The 22,657-nt window shown below is 41.8% G+C and overlaps 1 protein-coding gene and 1 pseudogene across 3 annotated transcripts in view; one reads left to right on the top strand and one right to left on the bottom strand.

Annotated features, from left to right (window-relative positions):
- Positions 1 to 22,657, top strand: part of SGCD (sarcoglycan delta) — a 1,106,710-nt gene that overhangs the window by 830,498 nt on the left and 253,555 nt on the right. The gene's annotated exons all lie outside the window — the stretch shown is intronic.
- On the bottom strand, positions 9,774 to 11,042 carry LOC113896681 (annotated as a pseudogene). The gene has a single exon (XR_003512068.1). The product of XR_003512068.1 is annotated as a polyadenylate-binding protein 2 pseudogene (transcript).

Here is a 22,657-nt window from a genome sequence, read left to right as displayed (position 1 = left end):
ATGTAATCACTCTTAATTAGAGTTTGATGCATTGAGCTAGTGCTTTGTTCTTAAAAATACAAGCAAGGTATGGTAACAATGGGTAGAGACAGGGAGAGACTGCTACGGGTCAGGGGACTATGATGCTCTGAACCTGGAGCCTCTGACCACATGAAAAGGAAAATGGCTACTCAACTTTACCAATTGTAATCATGTAGGAATTTGAGCCTTTTATTTTGCTAAATCTGAAGGTTTTTCCAGAGAAACCCACAATCTAAATGGATTAGTGTTTGTTCTGTTTTATATTTTATTTAAAACACTGTGTGTGTGCTAAGTCACTTTGGCCGTGTCTGACTCTGCAACCTTATTGACTAGCTCAGCAGTCCTCAACATCTATAGGATTCTCCAGGCAAAAATATTGGAGTGTGTTGCTATTTCCTTCTTCAGGGGATCTTCTTGACCCAGGGATTTAAAACACTAACTGTATCCAAAAAACTACGTCTGCTTGCCCAAAATATCTCACAGGCACCTACTTTAAAACTTCTGCTATTGTATGTCTCTTGATCTACATGATCCTGGGGTTTTCTCATCTACATTTGTTAAAAGAGGGAGATAATAATAGCCCTCATGGGAATTTATTGAAGAAGAATGAAAATATTTCTACAGTGAATTTCAGATCCCTTCCAAAGACAAGTTATTAAAAAAGACTGCTAAATAGATGTATTTCATAGAAGCACCTGGGGAAGAGGCACACCTAGATGCTGAACCCAGGGTGAAGGACCCATGATCAGTTTTCTCTAATTACCTTGTCCTCTACTAGCAAGGCTGTGAAGGGACCTTATGCCTCCTTTTGCCTTTTTAATCCCAACTTATCCCATATACCACCTGCTGGGGTCACAGAGGCTGGTGACTCAGGAACCAGCACAACCCACAAAGCCAGTCATCTGATCCCATGCCCCTGGAAGAAGAAGTTTCCTCATTTCCCACTCCCATGCCTGGCCATCTGACTATGGAGGCTTTAATAAGATGCTAAACTGGGGAAACTGGCTGCTGTGGGGCCTGAAGTATCAGTCTCTGATCCAAGACCCAGTACTGGGGATGGAGATTTAGATTCCAGTACTGTGAGGTGAAGGAGACTGAGTAGTCACTACAGCCCAAATGGTCACAGTGATTTGGGTTTTTATTGGAAGTTTCCAGAAATTAAAACCTGAACAGAAATGCCAAAAATTAGAAAAGGTTTCAATCTGCATTGTCTGATATGGTAAACATGATAGCCATGGGCCACATGTAAAGTTATGGAGGATTTGAAATGTAGCTTGTCTACATCAAAATATTCTGTAAACATAAAATATACACCAGATTTTGAAGTCTTCGCACCTAAAAAGAAAAAAAAAGTTGGTTACATGATGAAACAATAGTTTCTTTTCACTTTGTAATATGGTTATTCAAAAATTCCAGCTTGTATTTGCTTTTCTCTTGGACACCATTGGCTTAGACCTGTCTATAAGGAAAAGTTATTTCAAATTTACTTTTAACTCATGCCACTTCCACTATGCAAACTCTGTCTTGTAATTAAGAATAATGTGCTCAAAGATACCTAAAAAAGTGTTCTAAAAAATTAATGTTCTAATATTTTCTTAGGTAATCTTTATACTATATATTACTATAAGCATCGTAAAGTGATATGCATTGCTTCATTTTCTCCCTCATCCTGATTTCAGTACTCTGAATGCACATGCCTATGCTCTAAATTTTAGAATCCCATTCTGGAATGTCATTGGTCCGTCTCTGACACTTCATCTTGTCTCCCTTCCTGATCAGATCTCATCTCTTCCAGGAAACTGCTAGATAATGAGGGCAGCCTCCATGTCTGATTAGCCCTTTTGTTTTTCTACTCCCAATCCCTAGAACATGCATTCAGGGTCAAGCATAGTACAGGATAGTATTTGAGTCCAGCCATTAGACTCTAACAAGCTTGATTTCAAATTTCAGCCTCATTATTTACTTGGGCAAATTCCATCATTCCTTGGGCAAATAACTTGTTTCTGAGACTTATGCATGTGGGCATAATAATGGGACTTGCCTCAGGGGTCATTAGAAGCAGTCAGTATATACTGAACATTTAGCTCATTGTCTAGTATATTGTAAGAAATAGGTAATAGTTTTTCATTGTGTTACTGTCATTGGTTTACACATATACACATCAACTAATGATTACTGAGTCAGTGATCAGAATATTATAACTCTCAATGTTTTTCTTTTTTCCATGATGAAAGTGACAGATGTTCCTTCTGTCAATTATTTTATCTCAAAAACAGGAACAGTAATGCTTGCTCACTAGGCTTTGGTGAGAGAAACTCTGTGTTCTCTTTCAAATAAATATCCTCTCTAAAGTAAAATATGAAGGTAATATTATAAATGAGCAAGATTATAAGCAGTTTTAATCCTCTTTATATAATCTGAAGAGGTATCAGGAGCTAAAAACAAAAGTAAATGTATAAAATACTTTTTAAAATACTTACATGCATAAGCTTCCACTTATCAAGATGTCTTCCCTACATGATACTGAGTTAGGCAGAGAAGATAGTATTATCCTTATAGTCTGTTTGAAAATGGATATCTACAGTGTTTGAATGGTCTGGGACAGAGTTTCTCCATCTCAGCACTTTGGACCAAATAATCTTTATGGTGGGAGGTTGTTCTAGGCATGTTTAGCAGCAACCCAGCTTCTGCCCACTTGATGCTGTTAACCGCCGCCGCAGCCAAGTCACTTCAGTCATGTCCGACTCTGTGCGACCCCACAGACTGCAGCCTACCAGGCTTCTCCGTCCATGGGATTCTCCAGGCAAGAACACTGGAGTGGGTTGCCATTTCCTTCTCCAGATGCTGTTAACCACCTCCCCCACCCAAATCATGACAATCAAAAATATTTCCCAACATTGCTAGATGTCTGCTTGGGGAACAGAATCACCCCTGATTGAGAGCCATTCATTGAAGGCCATACAATAGTGAGCGGAAGAACTTTTCGTGGAAGCCTGCTGTTATTCCTCCTGGGATCCTAGGAGTAGTATAAAGTAGGACCAAGAAGGCAGAAAGAGCACTGGCATTCGAGCCTGTGAGCTAGCAGAAGGGATGTGCAGGTGAATAGCAGGAGAATTTCCAAGGAAAAGAGGTTGGATGGGGAAGAGCTGACCTCATGCAGATGCCACTGAACAATAGGATAAATGCATTTCTGTTAAAAACTTGAGCTGGAGGTGTTTTATCTTGAGTAGTATTTCTCCAAGCTTCAGTGACAGCAAGATGGGTATAAGGGGCAGGAGTTTTGGGTTGAATTTTTTTTAACATTTGTACCCACATTTGATGTGGGGCTTCCCTGGTGGTTCAGATGGTAAAGCATTTGCATGCAATGCAGGAGACCCCGCTTCAATCCCTGGGTTGAAAAGAACCCCTGGAGAAGGAAATGGCAACCTGCTCCAGTATTCTTACCTGGAAAATTCCATGAACAGAGGGGCCTGGCTGGCTACAGTTCATGGAATCAAAGGGTCAGATACGACTGAGCCACTAGCACTTGATGTGAATGGCTCCAGAGTTTGATGGAGGATTGTCTCAGTCAGTTGAAATATTCACTCTTATCATTGCCATCTAGCTGGCCTAGCCTGACCTGCTGGCCCATCCACATTATTTACCCCATGAATGCTATTTGTTCCAGTCTTAGTTTGATGGTTACCAGGTACAGTTAATGTATTCAAACAGCATGCAATTTGGGAAAGGATTACTTTACTTGTTTATAATGCTATAGCCAGAGATTGGTTAAGGTGATTTCAGAAAATATGGTCCAAAGTGTGACTTTTTCAGTCTATTCACTTCCTAAGAAGGAGGGTTAGGCTTACCCCAGCAAGGTTTCTGTTTGTTTGTTCCCTCTTCCCCCACCCCTTCACACCCACCATATACATTTTTATTAACTTAGGAATCTTATTTCCTTATTTGAGCCATTGGTTCAACTGAACCCCTGGTTTAGAGGTGCTCTTGGAGCTGCCTGGCTTGGGGTCTTTGGGTGCTGGTCCGTTGTCACACCCAGTGTTTGTCTTAATTCTCAGCTTCATGAATCAGAGCTCTACACTTTGCCCCATCTCTTTTCCTTTTATATTTCTAACATAGGGCTTTTATTTACTCTGTTCATTCACTTATCCATTTATCCACCCAACAAGAATTTATTAAGTTATCTACTCTAGTTCAAGCCATAGGCAAGTTCCCCCAGTGCCTTGAGCCCCATATTAAACAGTGGTTTGGAGAATTGCATTTGACCTACACTTATTTCATTTGTCAGATGAAAAATAGAATTGTTTTTCAGTTGCTATAGAGTAAATGATATCACCTCTAGAGTGTTTTTACTAGATGCTTGGCTTCCTTTGCACCATTTTATGCTAGCAAATCCATTTTGTTTGATTAGCACAATAAGGAATTTTTTCAAAACAATTTTTTCAAAACACATATTGTCAAACAGTTGGGATCACCTGTATGCTGCTGCTGCTGCTAAGTCGCTTCAGTCGTGTCTGACTCTGTGTGACCCCATAGACGGCAGCCTACCAGGCTCCGCCGTCTCTGGGATTCTCCAGGCAAGAACACTGGAGTGGGTTGCCATTTCCTTCTCCAGTGTGTGAAAGTGAAAACTGAAAGTGAAGTTGCTCAGTCGTGTCCGACTCCTAGCAACCCCATGGACTTCAGTCTACCAGGCTCCTCCATCCGTGGGATTTTTCCAGGCAAGAGTACTGAAGTGGGGTGCCATTGCCTTCTCCAGGGATCACCTGTATAGAGTAGTATAAAAATCATTTCATGTCAATTACACTACTTTTGCAAAGAGAAATTTCCTAACTTTTATTAATATCAGTACATATTTTCATTCTCTTCCAAGCTCTATACTTTAAATGTGACTTAGAAAGAAAGGAAAAAAAAAAATCTCTGGGTACCTCATGAACTATAGTGTAATTTCCAAATATTTAGTAAAGTAGAATCATATGTAAAAAAATAAATAAGTAAAAATAAAAATCATTTCATTAAATGTAGGGGTCTTCATTTTGACCACTCATGTGAAACTGGGAAAGTAACCTCTCTAAAATCAATGTCATCCTCTGCAAAATTATGAAATTACACTTAATAATTGCTAGGGCCTTCTGGCTCTAAAATAAATTCAAAATATTTGGAGGAATGTTGAGATTTTTTACCTGGGATGTTCTTCCTGATGACCTAAATTTTTAGGTTTCTGCAAACACAACTCTGGAGTGAGGTAAGGTCCATGTTTTATTTCATTGCTTGACATTTTCTGTTGCCCTGTTCCATGCTAACTTTCAGAAGGTCTGACTGATTTGGGCATTGCTCAGTACTAACAGACCCACTCCAGTGTTCTTGCCTGGAGAATCCCAAGGACGGGGGAGCCTGGTGGGCTGCCGTCTATGGGGTCACACAGAGTCAGACACGACTGAAGTGACTTAGCAGCAGCAGCAGCAGCAGTACTAACAGAAAGCTAAAGTGGAACAAGCACAGGATGAGGAGTCAGGAGACTAAACTGTGGCTGTAGCCCTGCCGCTACAACTTGTGTGACTGTGGGCAGGTAAACCTCAGAGCCTTATCCCCCATTTGTTTTTCTGTTGAAATGGCCAAGTTGATTTACGTCACCTCCAAAATTTCTTTTTTGCTCTAAAATGCTTTAGTTTTATATGTAGATGTTATCAAACCAAAACTTAGGTTTGCTCACCCATGCACAGTAAAGCCAATCTACTGACACTGGTTTGTAGTGAAAGAAAAATCAGTGTTTATTGTAAGGCCCTGTACAAGGAGTCCACAACACCTAATCCTCAGAAAGCCCGAACTCTCTGATGGTTTTCAACAAAGCATTTTTAAAGGCAAGGTGAGAGAGGAATCCCGGGGTTTGTGATCAGCTTGTGCACAGTGCCTTGGCTTTGAAAGTGAAAGTCGTAGTCACTCAGTTGTGCCCGACTCTTGGCAACCCCATGGACTGTAGCCAAACAAGCTCCTCTGTCCATGGAATTCTGTAGGCAAGAATGCTAGAGTGAGTTGCCATTCCCTTCTCCAGAAGATCTTTCTGACCCATGGATCAAACCTGGGTCTCCCACATTACAGGCAGATTCTTTACTGTCTGAGCCACCAGGGAAGCCCAGACTTGGCTTTAATGATTCATCAAAGATACCACATTTATTTTTTTAAAAAGTACTGATTGAGCTCTTATTATATGTCAGACATTGTTTCAACAATGAACAAAGTGTTTTGTCTCTCTTTATGCCACCAGTGATACCCAAATAAGTAAAAGTGGGATGTCAGATACTGAGCAGTACACTAGCAGAGATGAAGCAAAGATGCTCTGTTACATGTCGTGGTCGGGAAAGACCTCTGGAAAGGTATCACATTGAGAAAGAGTTGAATTAAGAGAAGAAGCCAGCTGTGTCGAGAGCTTGGGGGAGATCATTTCAGGCAGGAGGATCAGCGAGTACAGAGGTCTTGAGGTTGGACCTGTTTGATGTGTTCAGAGGACAAGCAGGAAGACCAGTGTTGTGGCTGCAGTGACTTTGCCTGCAAGCCCCTGAGATCATGGACTTGGCTTTGACAGAATTCTTACTTTTCTTATATGCGTGCTTGATATTTAACAGGAATCAGCCTCCTGACATTTTAGAAGACAACAAATCTTAAATGTCTGACTGTAAGGGAAAAAGGGTCACCCTGAGGTTGTGGAGAGAGAATTGATACAAATTGCAGTTGACATGGTATGCCCATCTTAAATGCTGCTGACTCCTGATACTCAGAACAGTGGTTCACATTACCTCCCTTCTTTTGTCTTTGCCCATTGACAGCTGAAAGGAGTGAGATGTCCAGAAATCTTGCAGTTTCATTTGTATGTGGAGTCAATTCTGGAGGGAAGTTCAGGTGCCTCCTTTTCTTCTATATTTCTTAATTTCTCTCCTGAGACCAAAAGCCTCCATAAAGTCCGGTACTTAGTACATGCTGTCTGGCGAGTAATGTATGTTGCTGTGACCCTGAAAATAAGAGTCCAACACCACTTATCTATTTAACCTGAGGTGTACTCTTCTCTACGTGCCAGGCCAGGAAGTTTGTTTCATATGTCTGGTTTTGATCTTACTTAAAAAAAAAAAAAAAAAAACAGCAAGCACATTTCTAGGTATTGAATTTCAGTAAAACCCCACTACTCATTACAGTGTTCTTCTGTTTTAAGTTTGCAAAGCTGACATCATCCAGGAGATTAGAACCAGCTTTGGGGCATCTTCACTAACATTCTTACTCACTTGGAGACAGAATTTGAGTAAATCTCATCATACCATAACCCAGACTTTGGAGCTAAATTCAGGTAAGAGAGGAAGGAACCTGGAGCCAGTTAAATGGCTTTCTCCATGGAGATGATATGTCGCAGGTTTTGAAAGCTTAAATCTAAGGCAACAGAAAGAAACTTTGTGAATACTCCACTAGTCTGAAATTGACATCCCATAAACCAAGTTTTTTCCAATATATAGAAAGTAACTCAGATGAGTCCCTTTATGTTAGGCCAGAACCTGAGGGAAATAACTCCATGAGCTTTACCCTGGATCCATTAAAGAACACATTCTCTAGCACGTGACATTATTATGAAAGATGGGGAACGTCTGTAATAATCCTAGCCTCAAGAATCTCTACCCATAAAGAAGGATTTTTTTTTTTTTTCTAAAAAGACAGACCATGTTAAGGCCAAATCTCTTTCTACTTTAAAAGAGGGGAAATAGTACTGATAAAACCCCATAGTTTGCCACTTTCTATGCCAGATAACAACACAGCCTTATATACTGTGGCAGCTTGTTGATTTTGAGCAAACTGAGGTGCAAAATATTAAGTGATTTGCCCCAGGTCACATAGGTGAAAAAGAGTAGAATTGACATATGAGGATGAATCTTTTTGATACTAAAGTTGTCACTGCCTGCTCCATAAGAATGGGCATTGTAAAGCCTGAAGTTAAGGAAGAAAGTATTGAGTTATTCCCTAAGCTAACATCTTCATTGTATGATTACATATTAAGCTGCACATTTTTTCAAACTATTCATCCTCCCCTCTTATTCAACCACTCTGAAATGATTTTTTTGTGTGTTTCCTAGACTGGATGTAATTCCCACACATATATTAGTTATGGTGGTATAGTACACTTTTTTTAAGGCTTGCCCATTATAAGTTATTATATGATAAGAAAGGCAGCTTAGACGATAAGACATGATTCGATACTTTTCCTAAAATGCTCTGGACAGAATGAATAACACATGGCCATTTATGTTGAAGGGGTTCCTTTTACCTGAGCTTGATGATTGCCAGGGGTCATCTTGGTTAAATTAGATTTTAATTCTGAAATATTGTTGTTGGAAATGTTCCCACTGGCCAATTCATATCTTGTGAATAATAGGATTTGAGTCAAAATTGAAAGTGCAAGGAAAGCGAATGAGGAATGTCTGTCAAGTAACTTTTTTGAAAAAAACTTGTTCCTGATACAAAGAGTTTTAAAAGTGCAAGAAGCATTACCATAATGCATATATCTGTTGTTTCTGAAGAACGAGAGCTCCTTAGATGAACACTTTCTAGTTAACTTGATGTCTCCTCTTCTATACCTTTTAAGCATGACCTGAGAGATATTGTATTCTTTCTACTTCTATTTTATGCATCTCTTTCTTTCTGCCATGTTTTGAGTATAAGAGAAGGTACTCTCTTGTTAACCTCTCCTACATAGTTGGACTGTAGAGAATATAGGAATGCATAAATCATTCTGTTTTCCTTATACCCAACAATCATAGAAAGAGCCATGAATAAAATCAAGGCAAATCTTTCAAGATCCTTCTATAAGCATGTAGAACACTAACAGAACATGAAGAAGCACCCTCCATCTAGCCGGCTATAGTAATTATAAACCTTTACTGAACTATTCCCAACCAGTTTGTTGCTTTTCAGTGGCTAAGTTGTGTCCGACTCTTTGCAACCCCATGGACTGCAGCACATCAGGTTTCCCTGTCCTTCACTATCTCCCTGAGTTTGCTCAGACTCATGTCCATTGAATCAGTGATGCCACCCAACCATCTCATCTCCTGTCACCCAACCAGTTTACGTGGTATTAAAGAATTAATTTCCTAGTACCTGTGATAGCCCCATTCCCATCAATGTCAAGATTACCATAAGCTCTTTCGAGTTGTGATATAGCTTCTTCTTTCATGATCACACTGTAATTTTTTTTTAAAAAACAACTTTATTCATGAAACATATTAAAAAAAAACTCCCACCCCCTGGAAATGAGCTAAAAAAATAAACAAAATCCACCTCCCACCTCCCTGTTCCCACTTCCTCCCATTCCCTCCAAATAAAAGGGAAAAAAAAAAGGCAAAGAAAAACAAAACAAAAAAAAAACTGAAAAACAAAAAACACCCCAAAACCCCCCAAAACAAGATAGTGCATTCCCCAAGGGGAAGGGGAATTTACACTGGAGCTGCTGGGAGCGGAACGGAGATCTTCCGGCTACAGAAACCTGCAAAGAAAGACACTCAAAACAGAAAAAGAAACACAAAAGGAAACAAAATAGATCACCAGGCAATCTGGAGGGGCAGGGAGCCAGAAAAGAGGGGCAGGGTGGGTGGTAGACCTGGCAGGACAGGAGCAGGCAGGAGGGGACTGTGAAAGTGAGGAAGATGGAGGGAAGGTAACAAGCAGAACAGTTTGGTGTCCTTCCAGAGCCCTGGGTAAAAAAACCCCTCCTACCACCCATGCCCACCTACCCTTGAGCAGCCCCCAAGGGGGCAAAGGGAAACAGGGAAACAGGGGAGCAGCTTGCGCGATTGAGACGTGTCCATGGCGAATCCCCAGAGTGAATGAGCAGCCCTCTGCCCCACTCCCTGGGTCTTCCCCTACTCCCCAAAGCAGGTCCCTCCTCAGCAGTTAGTTATGGGATTATCCCCCCTTCCACAGTATATCTTTTTTTTAAAAAATATTTTTTTTTTCCATCAAGGTCATCTTCTGTTTTTCTTTTTTTTTTTTAATTCTTTTTTTTTTTTCCTTCTTTCCTCTTTTTTTCCTCTCTCTCCTCCTAATACACACTTTTTTTAGTAAGGGGAATACCATGATGTCGCTCTAGGCCGGCCCCTGTAGACGCGACCCCGGGGCCTGCTGTTAAAACCACTGTAGAATCGAGAGCGGGAACTGTTGTAGTTGGTGGTTCGGGCACGGTATCGGGCTCGTGGGAAGCCTCGGTCTGTTGTGCTGATGCCTGGTCTGTTGGTTCGTTTAGGGATCACCTTGATCTGTCTTCCTCTAAATAAGGATTCATCTAAGGCCAGGGAAGTCCTCACTGACTCTTTGTCTGAGAACTCTATATACGCAAACCCTTTTGGATGGCCACTAAATTTGTCACAGAGTATAGTTACGCGGTTGACTGAACCACAGCCATGAAAGTGTGCTTCTAGCTCTTCTGCTGTTGCACCATAGTCCACATTGCCAACATAGATGGAACGGGCATCAGCCTCCATCTTCTCCTCAATGGACATGATCACTGGGCCAGCATTGCCCGGAAGTGGACTCATATTCATCTGCTTCTCTACCTCGTTCTGTAGCTCCTTTAGCTTCTCAGCTTCTTCCTCCATCTCCCTAACTCGAGCTTTGATCGCTTCCAGCTCCGGGTCCTCAATGGCGCCGTCCCCCAGTTCACCCTCGACCAGTCCCAACTCCTCCTCCGCCTCCTGATTGCCTGGGGCTCCTGAGCCAGGCCCAGGGCCCGGAGCTCCCAGGGGGGCGCGGGGCCGGGGCGGCTCCTCTTCGGGCTCGGGCTCCGGCTCCGGCTCGGGCTCCAGCAGCAGCTCCTCAGGCTCCAGTTCCTCAGACTCCAAGCCGTTCCCGTAGTCCCCTGTGCCCCCCGGGGCCCCCTCCCCGGCCTCCCCACCGGCCCCGGGCACAAGATGGCGCCACCGCCCCGGCCCGGGGCCCCGACCGCCCGCAGACCCCGCTGCTGCTGCCGCCCCACACTGTAATCTTAAGCCTGGCATCGTTTTCTGGGAGAGAACCAAGTGAAGGTCTGACTGGGTGCTTGATAACTCTTAATACTATCCTATAATAGGGCTTCCCTCTCATGGGACACAGAAAGATGACAATAGTGATTATTGTTCCCAAGCAGAGGCTGAGAAAGTCTTAGGTGTCTCCAAGAGTGTTATTTGGTCACATCTTTAAGGGGTGTGTGGCGACTGAAGAGTTATGTAACATGGATAAATCTTTTTGAACCAATAATGTGGTTCCCATCTGAAGGCCAGTAGGCCCCAGTTAAGAGCCATGTTTCAGTTTAAATGTGGAAAAGTCCCCACTTACTAGAGAAATGATTACCCCATTTGTGCTATTCTGGCCTTCAACTACTTGGAGGGGGTGCACCCACTTTAGGGAAGGAAATCTGCTTTAGTGGGTCTACCTATTCAAACGTTAGTCTCATCTGAAAACACTCTCACAGACATACCTGGAATAGTGTTATATAAAATATCTGGTCACCCCATAGCCCAGTCAAGGTGACACATAAAATTAACCATCACAGCTATCATCTCAAATAAGGTTTAAAAAATGGTTATGATTGGGTTCACAATGAGTTTTTTAATCTCCTCACAATGAGTTTTTTAATCTCCATCTGTCTGCTCTTTTTGCCCAGAGAATTACCCCAATTCTGGATCTCAGGAACTGTTCAGACTTATTCAAGATGCCCTTCTTAAGGGGTGGATGAGGGTACAAATAATATCTGGCATGGTTATTTAAAAGAGAATAAAAGGTAAATAGAATCCCATTAATCTGCTTCAGCCTCTTAATATTTGATGATTTAATTCTTTATGTTGAAATTACTGAAGAACTATCTTGACCAGATAGGAAGGCAGACTCAATTATAGCAAAGCCTAAAACATCCTTCCCCCTTTCCTTTCTTCTTGGTTTACTAACTTTAAGATATTGGATGAGCTCTAATATTTCACTTTGTGCTAGTAACTGCATGAGAAAAATTTAGTGGCAAACTCCCTTAGCTTCTTGATAACTACCCCTTATCTCCTTCATTCTCCATCCTCTTGACACTGGCAGCTCTGTAACTGACCCTCTTTTTCCTTCTCTTACCCAAGCCTCTCCATGCATATAGAATCAAGTAAGTGAAATTCTGTGTTAAAGAGTGTGGCTGCCGTGGAAGATCAGAGACGGTAGTCAGGAAGAGGAAGGAAAGAGGAGATGGATGTGGGATCCAGGGGATGGAGTGATGCATAGTTTGATATAGGGTGTTGTTGAGTACTTGTAGTGTTCTAAGCACTGTGTTTAAGCAGATCAAATGTGTACGCATGAGCACATACACACACAAACACACAGAATCCTGAAAGAGTGATAACGTGCTTCCCATTTTACTAGAAAAAGTTCAGGGAAGGTTCAATGACTAGTATGGGACCTTAACTCAACAGTGAATCATTCTGATTCCAAACCTCATGGTCTTGATCACTGTGATCTCTGAATTTGGCTAGGCAAAGGAAGTGGAGAGTACATTCAAAAAATATTAAAATTAAAGAAAATTGCGGAATCAATTATCAGCAAGTTCTCTTTTTAGAAAACAATTTTGAAATTAACTTGAAGTAGTGAATTCATCAAACTTGTATCTAGTCCTTTCATGAAAGTCTTGTTGGAATTTATCTAAGTTAAAATAGAAACCAGTTCTCAGCATTCCCTTCTTTAACACATTCATTTGTCACCAATCAGGTAAAGAATAAAACTCCAGACTCCTTAGTAGCATCTTCTCCAAATCTGGTCCCTTACAACCTGTTGGGATTCAGCTCCTACTACTCTCCATCTTATGTAGAGGTAGATGTGACTCCACTATAGTCATCATGGCTTTCTTAGAGTTCCTCAAATATGCCAGGCTCATCCCCTCTATCCATGGATCTTCCTATGACTGGCTCCCTCACTTCATTTGGGTATTTTCTCAGAGATAAATTCTTGGGCCTCCTGTCAAAAATGGAAATTCTCCTCCCTCCTCACCTTCTTACCCTCTTATGCTGCCTTAGTCCTCTTCACAATACTTCATAGCTCTTGCTTGTGTAATCCTCTGAATTAAAAAAGTGCATGACTTTGTTCACTGAGCAGATGGGATTCTCTGAGCATTCAGTGATTCCCTGTGCTATATTCAGTTGTTCTACTCTTTTGAGAACATGTGCATGAAATGTGAGAGGAATATTTTGCCTTAGGAGTACACACAAAGGAAGCAGCCCTAGACATCTCCCCCAGACAACTGTTGTTTCTCATTAGTTTAAGGCAAAGGGTAATTGTGGAAATTGGCAACACATCTGGAAGACTGGGAGTACATCCTTTGGAAGGCCAATTTGGACATCAAAACTTGAACAGAAGGGCCAAATTAATAGGTAACACAGCTCTAGTGCCAGAAGGGCACGTGCCAGCCTTCCTGTTTCTGAACTTATCCCTTGAAACCTTTCTCACAAGTATCAAAAAGGCACTGGACTCTTTGAAGCTGTAACTTGAAGTCTCATGAAAGACACTGTCGTGTACAACTGACAACTTTTCCTAATGAAAATAGAGGGAAGGCAGGACAGCTAGCTCCCTTGGGGCGCATACCCTGGTGAAAGGATCTATTTTGAAAGGGATTTTCACAGCATACATTTTTAATATCACTCAGGCCAGTGTCTTAATCGGGCTTTACTAGTGGGGAGTGTTCACCAGGCAGCAGGGAATGCCATGGTACGAATTTAATCTAAACACGTGGCATGAGTCTAATCATATTTCACTTATTTTCTTTTATGTGCCTCCTTAAGATAAATGAGTCCCCTCCTTTATCAACAACAGCTCAGAATTCATAAGCTTACATTTTTCACCTGGGACAGGGGATATAGCAACTCACACTTTATTATCCATCTCTCATTTTCTTCCCATTAAAGAATCAATAAATTCTCCACCGATGTCTCTTTTTAAAGGTTGCTTACAAGTTTCTGTTTCAGAACAATGTGTTGGTATTGGTTTTTATGCCTAAATCCTCCACAAATCTGGGTGTACATTTGGAGTGATTTGTAAGAGTTTTTACAAGAATGTCTTTGGCAAAACCGCAAGTCACACAGGACATGCTAATTGCAGCCTCTCTGGGTTGCCAGCACCAGTTCCCAGTGACAGCTGTAATTTGTTGTTGTCTAGAGAGTATCTCCTTCCTGTGCATCATAGAATAAGACTTTTTAAAGTGAAAAAGACCATAATGTTCATACTGTCCAACTTCCCATCATCAGATGGAGGAAACAGAGGCAGAACAGCTAGGCTTGTCCAAGTCTGCACTGAGGGCTAGTGGAAGGGTCCAGGCTAAGCCCAGGTGCTGTCTGTGCTCCTCTCATGATTCTTACGAATGTGCTTACATTTCCTTGAAAACGTTCTTTAAAGATAATCTTTAACCCATGTCTTGAGGTACACAATAATCCCCATGTTGATCTGTTTTCCTAGATGGTCACCAAGCACAGTACTGGTCTAGGTGAGTGGTACCCAGGACATGTTGACTTTTCAACCAGAGTTGACTTCATTTGGATCTAACTTACAGTTCTTGGCAGCTGACAGAAGACTTCTCATCCATTCAGTCAAAATTTATTGTCTACCTACTCTGTGTCGGGGTTTATGACAGGTGATTAGGATAAAAAGACAGTTAAGGTACTATTCCTGCTGCTTGAAGTTTGCAGTCTAGAGAGAGAGAAAATAATAGGCGAGCATGATAGAGTATGCTCTGATGTTACAGCATCTGCTATGAATTGACTTATGCTCATGGCGCTAGTGATAAAGAACCCACCTGCCAATGCAGGAGACATAAGAGATGTGGGTTCACTCCCTGGATTGGAAAGATCCCCTGGAGAAGGGAATGGCCACCCACTCCAGTATTGTTGCCTGGAGAATTTCATGGACAGAGGAGCCCGGCCGGCTACAGTCCATGGGGTCGCAAAGCACTGGACACAACTTAAGCAACTTAGCATGCACACACACGCACATTTCACAAGCCATATCTCATGGCCAAACCTGTTATAAGTGGCTTGGGAAATATAGATGTACATGTGACTAAGGATATAAAGAGTAGCAGGGTGTTCAAAGTGGTAGTTGCTCTGCCATTCTATGCCCTAGTTGCTTTATCATTAAACTTCCATGGACATGTAGCTTGGGTAGGTAAGAAATCTTTATCATTTGATCAGATCAGATCAGTTGCTGAGTCATGTCCAACTCTTTGCGACCCCATGAATCCCAGCACGCCACGCCTCCCTGTCCATCACCAACTCCCGGAGTTCACCCAGACTCACGTCCATCGAGTCAGTGATACCATCCAGCCATCTCATCCTCTGTCGTCCCCTTCTCCTCCTGCCCCCAATCCCTCCCAGCATCAGAGTCTTTTCCAATGAGTCAACTCTTCGAATAAGGTGGCCAAAGTACTGGAGTTTCAGCTTTAGCATCATTCCTTCCAAAGAAATCCCAGGACTGATCTCCTTCAGAATGGACTGGTTGGATCTCCTTGCAGTCCAAGGGACTCTCAAGAGTCTTCTCCAACACCACAGTTCAAAAGCATCAATTCTTCGGCACTAAGCTTTCTTCACAGTCCAACTCTCACATCCATACATGACCACAGGAAAAACCATAGCCTTGACTAGATGGGCCTTTGTTGGCAAAGTAATGTCTCTGCTTTTGAACATGCTATCTAGGTTGGTCATAACTTTCCTTCCAAGGAGTAAGCGTCTTTTAATTTCATGGTTGCAGTCATCATCTGCAGTGATTTTGGAGCCCAGAAAAATAAAGTCTGACACTGTTTCCACTGTTTCCCCATCTATTTCCCATGAAGTGATGGGACCAGATGCCATGATCTTCATTTTCTGAATGTTGAGCTTTAAGCCAACTTTTTCACTCTCCACTTTCACTTTCATCAAGAGGCTTTTGAGTTCCTCTTCACTTTCTGCCATAAGGGTGATGTCATTTGCATATCTGAGGTTATTGATATTTCTCCTGGCAATCTTGATTTCAGTTTGTGTTTCTTCCAGTCCAGTGTTTCTCATGATGTACTCTGCATATAAGTTAAATAAACAGGGTGACAATATACAGCCTTGAGGAACTCCTTTTCCTATTTGGAACCAGTCTCTTGTTCCATGTCCAGTTCTAACTGTTGCTTCCTGAGCTGCATACAGATTTCTCAAGAGGCAGATCAGGTGGTCTGGTATTCCCATCTCTTTCAGAGTTTTCCACAGTTTATTGGGATCCACACAGTCAAAGGCTTTGGCATAGTCAATAAAGCAGAAATAGATGTTTTTCTGGAACTCTCTTGCTTTTTGTATGATCCAGCGGATGTTGGCAATTTGATCTCTGGTTCCTCTGCCTTTTCTAAAACCAGCTTGAACATCAGGAAGTTCACGGTTCACATATTGCTGAAGCGTGGCTTGGAGAATTTTGAGCATTACTTTACTAGCGTGTGAGATGAGTGCAATTGTGTGGTAGTTTGAGCATTCTTTGGCATTGCCTTTCTTTGGGATTGGAATGAAAACTGACCTTTTCCAGTCCTGTGGCCACTGCTGAGTTTTCCACATTTGCTGGCATATTGAGTGCGGCACTTTCACAGCATCATCTTTTAGGATTTGAAATAGCTCAACTGGAAGCCCATTACCTCCACTAGCTTTGTTCGTAGTGATGCTTTGTAAGGCCCACTTGACTTCACATTCCAGGATGTCTGGCTCTAGGTCAGTGATCACACCATCGTGATTATCTGGGTCGTGAAGATCTTTTTTGTACAGTTCTTCTGTATATTCTTGCCATTTCTTCTTAATATCTTCTGCTTCTGTTAGGTCCATACCATTTCTGTCCTTTATCGAGCTCATCTTTGCATGAAATATTCCTTTGGTATCTATGATTTTCTTGAAGAGATCCCTAGTCTTTCCCATTCTGTTGTTTTCCTCTATTTCTTTGCATTGATCACTGAAGAAGCCTTTCTTATCTCTTCGTACTATTCTTTGGAACTCTGCATTCAGATGTTTATATCTTGGTATTTGACTGATACACAGGAATTGTCTGATTTAATCGTCTGTTTATAGGATATTATTATCTTCTAAGTATTCGTATAAGGAGAGTGAGATATGTAAGGGTACTAGCAAGTTAAGTGGTCATACTAGCACTGTAACTATGCAGTCTGATTCTAGAATTCATATTCTTAGCCAATATACCATAATGCTGTGTGTATATATTTATGTGTTCCCATTACTGAGATAAAGTGGTTTCTAAAAGATTGAGGAATATCATGGAAGACTTCTCAAGGAAACTGAGAGGTATGCCCTAAAGAACAAGTAGTAACAAAGTCATTTAGAAATAAAGAGAATGAGGCTTATTGCCTGTGTGTATGCATGGGAGAGGAATTCCCTCTCTTTGGCCAATTGTCTCATCCCCAGGAAAATTATAGAGCAAAGGATGCCCATCTATATATTACTACTGGCATCCAGGAAATATAGAATGCTTCAAATACCATGGCCTTGGACCTATAAATCATTAAAAACAACTTGATGAGATGTTATAAAGCATAAATGAGAAATCACAATTCTGACTCAGTGAGGCAGCAAAGCAATTTGACAGATGTATGTGTCTTATATGCCCCCTTCACTCACTCACTCTCTCTCTCTCTCTCTCTGTCTCTCTCTCTCTCTCTCTCACACACACACACACACACACACACACACACAATTCTAACCAGTCTTTGAGGCTTAGCTTTGGTGATAACTGGGAAGTAATAAGGAGAAGAAAGAAAAACTACAGGCTAAGTTGACATGAATGGTAAAAGAAGGAACATACGAATAAAGTTGAGATTATATAGCAGCTGACAAAAAGGATCAGAACCTGTGACCCAGACACTGAGGGGTCATCTGGTCTTTGCTGTTGTGTTGTCATTCAGCACCAATTACGGTCCAATATTTAATGCTCGCTGGAAAAGACCAATAGCAACCTTCCTAGACTACCCACAATGTAACTGACTTGGTCAGTAAATGCTTCCTAGGTCTAATGCAGTTGCTGCGTCTTCCTTCACGCTGCTCCTCCTTCCCCAGCTTGGTCCTTGATGGGAACAGAACACTTGCCAGCATCTTTCTTTTATCCTTGCACACCAGCTGAGGACAAATAATGGAGTTGTCTCTTACCACTTCCCTCTTGAACCTGCTACCTCTTGGCCCAGCACACATCTCTGAACCTGTTCTCTTTACTGATTTGGAGAATTTGAAAGCACATGTCATGTCTCCTGAACTGGATTTCTTTGTTCTTGGAATATCAGTGCATGTCTATTACTCTTAAACAAACAAACAAACAAAAACAACAACTTGTTAAGGTTAAATCTACACACTATAAGATTCAGCCCTTTAAGTGTGATTTCAGTGATTTTTGGTAAATTTACTGGTTTTGGCCACTATCATCACATTCCAAATTTAGAACAGTTCTGTAATCTCAGTAAAATCCCTTAGGGTTTTTTAAAGTCACTCCTCAATCCTAATCTATGACTACTGCTCATCTACTTTCTGCCTTTATAAATTTGCCTCACTGGATGTTATATATAAGCAGACTCATACAATACATGATCTTTTGTGTCTGGCTTCATTCACTTTGCATAATGTTTTTGAGATTTATCTGTGTTGTGTCATGGATCAGTCTGTTCCTTTTGCACTGCTAAATAGTATTCCATAGAATATTTTATATATTCATCTGTTGGTGAGCATCTGGCTTGTTTCTCCTTTTTGACTATTAAGAATTTTACTATAATGGCCATTTATGTCCCAGTCTTTGTGTGAGCGTAGGTTTTATTTATCTTGGGCGGATGGCTCAGAGTGGAGTTTCTGGGTCGCGTGGTAACTGTCTTTAACTCTTGAACAGTCAAATCCTTTTGTAAGTGCCTGCCCCCATTGTGTTCCCACCAGTGGAATGTGAGTCCCCGTATCTCCACACCCTCACCGTTACGTGCGTTACTTGTGTTTTGTCCTTTAAACGAGCAGCTCCTAGAAGGGAGGGACTCGATCTTCAATCCTCATCACTTTGCATTTAACACAGGGCTGGGCAAACACTTGGATCTTAACCATGCAGTATGCAGTGCGGTAGTGAAGGACTTAAATTTCGTAATTAGACTCTCAGGGTGTCTGAACATCAGTTTTCTCAACTATGAAATGGGCTAACATTGCCTACCCACTAGAGTTATAATGAGGATGAATGGACATGTCAGTCAAGTGCTTTGCCTAATGCTTATAGCAATGGTAGCTTTGTTATTGTTTTTCATTTGTACCGATGCATCCTTTCTGAGCCCTCTCTAGCTTACTTTTTATTGCTCTTGCAGTCACATACTTAGTTATAGACAATATATTGGGCCTGAAAGATGGAATAAGGGCTGACACACTACCACTCATCTCAAGGAATTTGAAGTCAAGTGGAAGGACACAGATGTCAATGGATCATTGTACTGCTGTGGGTAAATGCTGTGATGGAGGTGCTCACGAAGTGTGCACATCAGAGAAGGGCCCCTAGACCCAGAAAAGACATCTGACCAAAACCAAAGGACTGGAGAGAGAGGCAGAAGGGTTAGGAAGAGCCTTGTTGGCCAAGGGAGGGACATTAGTGAAAACTGAAAAGGGAAAGACTGGAGAAATTGCTAGCCTGCTTTGTGACAGAGTGAAGGGAAACCGATAAGAGATGAGGCTGGAGAAGTGGCTGGTGCCAGATGAAGAAGGTGTTAAATATTACATTAAGGAGTTTCTGCTTTACCTGTGTGCTACCATGTCATTACATTTTACAGGCTGAGAGGAAGGTTCAGTATGTGAATGGCAGAAGTGACCGCTTACGGATTAAAGGGAGGAAAGGTGGAGCAATCTCAAAATCTATAACATTCTGGTGGAGTATTTCTCAACTTTTTTCTTTTCATTATTGCCTCCCCCTCCCCGAGAGCATTTTTAGACTCCTCACTCCCCTCACCATGAAATTTTAATTATATTAATATACTGTGTATGCACTCTATATATAAGCATATTTGTGCTTTATACGTAAGAGTGTGATTTGCATCTTCACCCAATCACCAGTTTTCACCCATTCGGTACTATACCACCCTAGTTGAAAACTCTTGCTGTATTTGGAAATCTGCTCAAGGGACAGGTTGAGCTTTTAACATCTTTGCAGTTCCCACAGTGCACCTTTCAAAATACAGCTTTATTTGAAATGACATTATAATACTTCACAAGTATTTGCTGATCATATCCTATGAATTAAGCAATGTTGTAGAAATTGAGAGTTCAGACAACAAAATCCCATCTCTCCTGAAGCTTGCCTTTCTGAAGCAATCTGTGTGCAGATACAGTTGTTTCACTCTGATCAAAATCAAGCAATGCCTACCATTGAAACTGTTACAACAAGAGCTCATCTTGAGACCTGCTTACTAAAATAGGACCTGGCATTACTTCAAGCTTGAAAATGTTCTGATGGAATTAAAAACCTGTTTGATGCTGATATAGCAAGAAAATGAGAGGAGCAAGAAATAATACTTTCTTTAGAGGAAGGCAACACTGATTCTCATCCCTCATTCCACAAGGGCCAACAGGGCATCCCACAGCGCTCGGGATGTTCGGACATCTCAATGTTTTGCCCAGCACTAGTCACTGTTTTTCATTGGCAATGGCTCGGAGAACTGTGGTCCCTTTGTGTCTTGAAAAGGGATCTCTCTGCTATGCCTGGGAAGGGGGAAGTTTGGAGAGGCTGGAGTCCTGCATCCATTTCTCTCTGCGGTCCTAACTCTCCTAGGGACACTGGCAGGACAGTAGTCTCTAGAACTCATGGAAATCATAGACGCCTTCTCCATCCCCAGTGGAAATAAATCTCATCTTCTACTTGCCTCCCTGCCCAACATGCCTGACATAGTCCATTTACTGAGTTACCTTTTACAAATGATAAGAAACCCCAGTGCTTTCAGACTGCCTCTGCTTCTTTGCACTCAAAATCTCTAAGCTACATGATTATAAAGCCTGAGAACCTATCTGAAATGGTGATGAAAAGGGCTGGGGTCTGACATGGGAGATATGAAGAAAGAAATAAATTAATATTTCAGTCTATTGTCCTGCCACTCTGAAATCTCTGCATTTATTCTTGACTCATCTTGTGGAAAACTGGCTACTTGAAACAATCAAACTGGACAGTCTGAGCCAGATAAAACATAAAGAGCAAATGCCATCATCCTTGGTCCAGCCCAGAGGGAGATTCTCTCTAGATTCCATCCACCTCTGTACCTGTCCCCAGGCCCTATCTCCTCCAGAAGACCTTACAAGGGGCCACTCTAACTTGGCCTGGAAAAATAATGAGATTTGCTCATGTGTTTGTGAAAACTCTTATGTGCTAGGCAGGGGGTAGGCCCAGGGGACACTGTACTGACAGGTAAGCAGAGACCATTCCCTCACTGGGACAGTGGGTCCTGGGTTCCCACTTCTGTCCCAAGTGTACTTTGTTAAATGTAGGACCATTGGCTGGATGATGTTGGCTCAGTCAAGGCCAGCTAGTGGGCTGCTAGAATTTTCGTGCTTCCTTCAAAGAATGACGTTTTGCCATTTGAAGAGAGGAGGGGGGGGAATGGTCTATTTCTAATTACTTTGGGAATGACTGTGAATCTTCCCAATGCTTCTTTTTCCATCTTACTGGGAAGGAAGTTTTGATTCAAAACTGACCTAAAACTCCTATCTTAATAATACCCGTAGCTTCTTGTGAAGTTAAAATAAAATAGTTTTAAATAAGGCTGTTCTCAAGCTGTTTCAGTGTGCATTTAATCCAGTCTGATTGTTCCAGAGCTATCAAGGAGATGCTAATGTGAGAACATATTTAGTTGGCTACTCTAGTATGTATTATAGTTTGCAAATAAAGGCTAATCATAGTGATTCAGGGGCTTCCCAGGTGGCGCAGTGGTAGAGAATCCACCTGTCAATGCAGGAGACCAGGGAAAGTCCCTAGACTTTCTCAGGAGACCATAGTTAAGTCCCTAGATTGGGAAGAACCCCTGGAGTAGGAAATGGCAACCCACTCCAGTATTTTTGCCTGGAAAATTCCATGGACAGAGGAGTCTGGTGGGTTACAGACCATGGAGTTGCAAAGAGTCAGACACCACTGAGCACACACATGCACAATGACAATAATTCACACTATTGGAAAGAGCCTTCCCGCCACGTGTCTTGGGCAGACCTAGGGACTGGGACAGAAAGTGGAAAAATGAAGTGATGAGGCACAAGTGTAGGAAAAAACCTGTAAATGGAAGAAACAATATGCATTTGGCAAATTGGTAGTGAGCGACTGAGCACACACACTTCTTACCAAAAAAGGCATTAAAGTAAAAGTGAAACTGCTATTACAAAGGAGTTAATTGACTGCTGGATTGGATGAGCTTTTCTCAAACGTTGCTCTTTCTTATATTTCCTTGATTATTCTTCTTTGGCTGTGTGCCACCTGTATTATAAACAGCCCAGAGGACATGTTTGAGAAGGGCTGTTCCTCTTTCTGCCTCCCCATAGCTTGCAGCACATAGTTAAGCACACAGTAGGCTTCCCAGAAACAGCAGATGATTTAGCCTGTGTATAGTCCCATGGGAGGCAGTTGGGTT

This window comes from Bos indicus x Bos taurus, chromosome 7 (genome assembly GCF_003369695.1).
Source record: "Bos indicus x Bos taurus breed Angus x Brahman F1 hybrid chromosome 7, Bos_hybrid_MaternalHap_v2.0, whole genome shotgun sequence".
NCBI lineage: Eukaryota > Metazoa > Chordata > Mammalia > Artiodactyla > Bovidae > Bos > Bos indicus x Bos taurus.
Note: the sequence above shows the minus strand (reverse complement) of the source record. Positions and strands in the feature narration are given on the sequence as shown.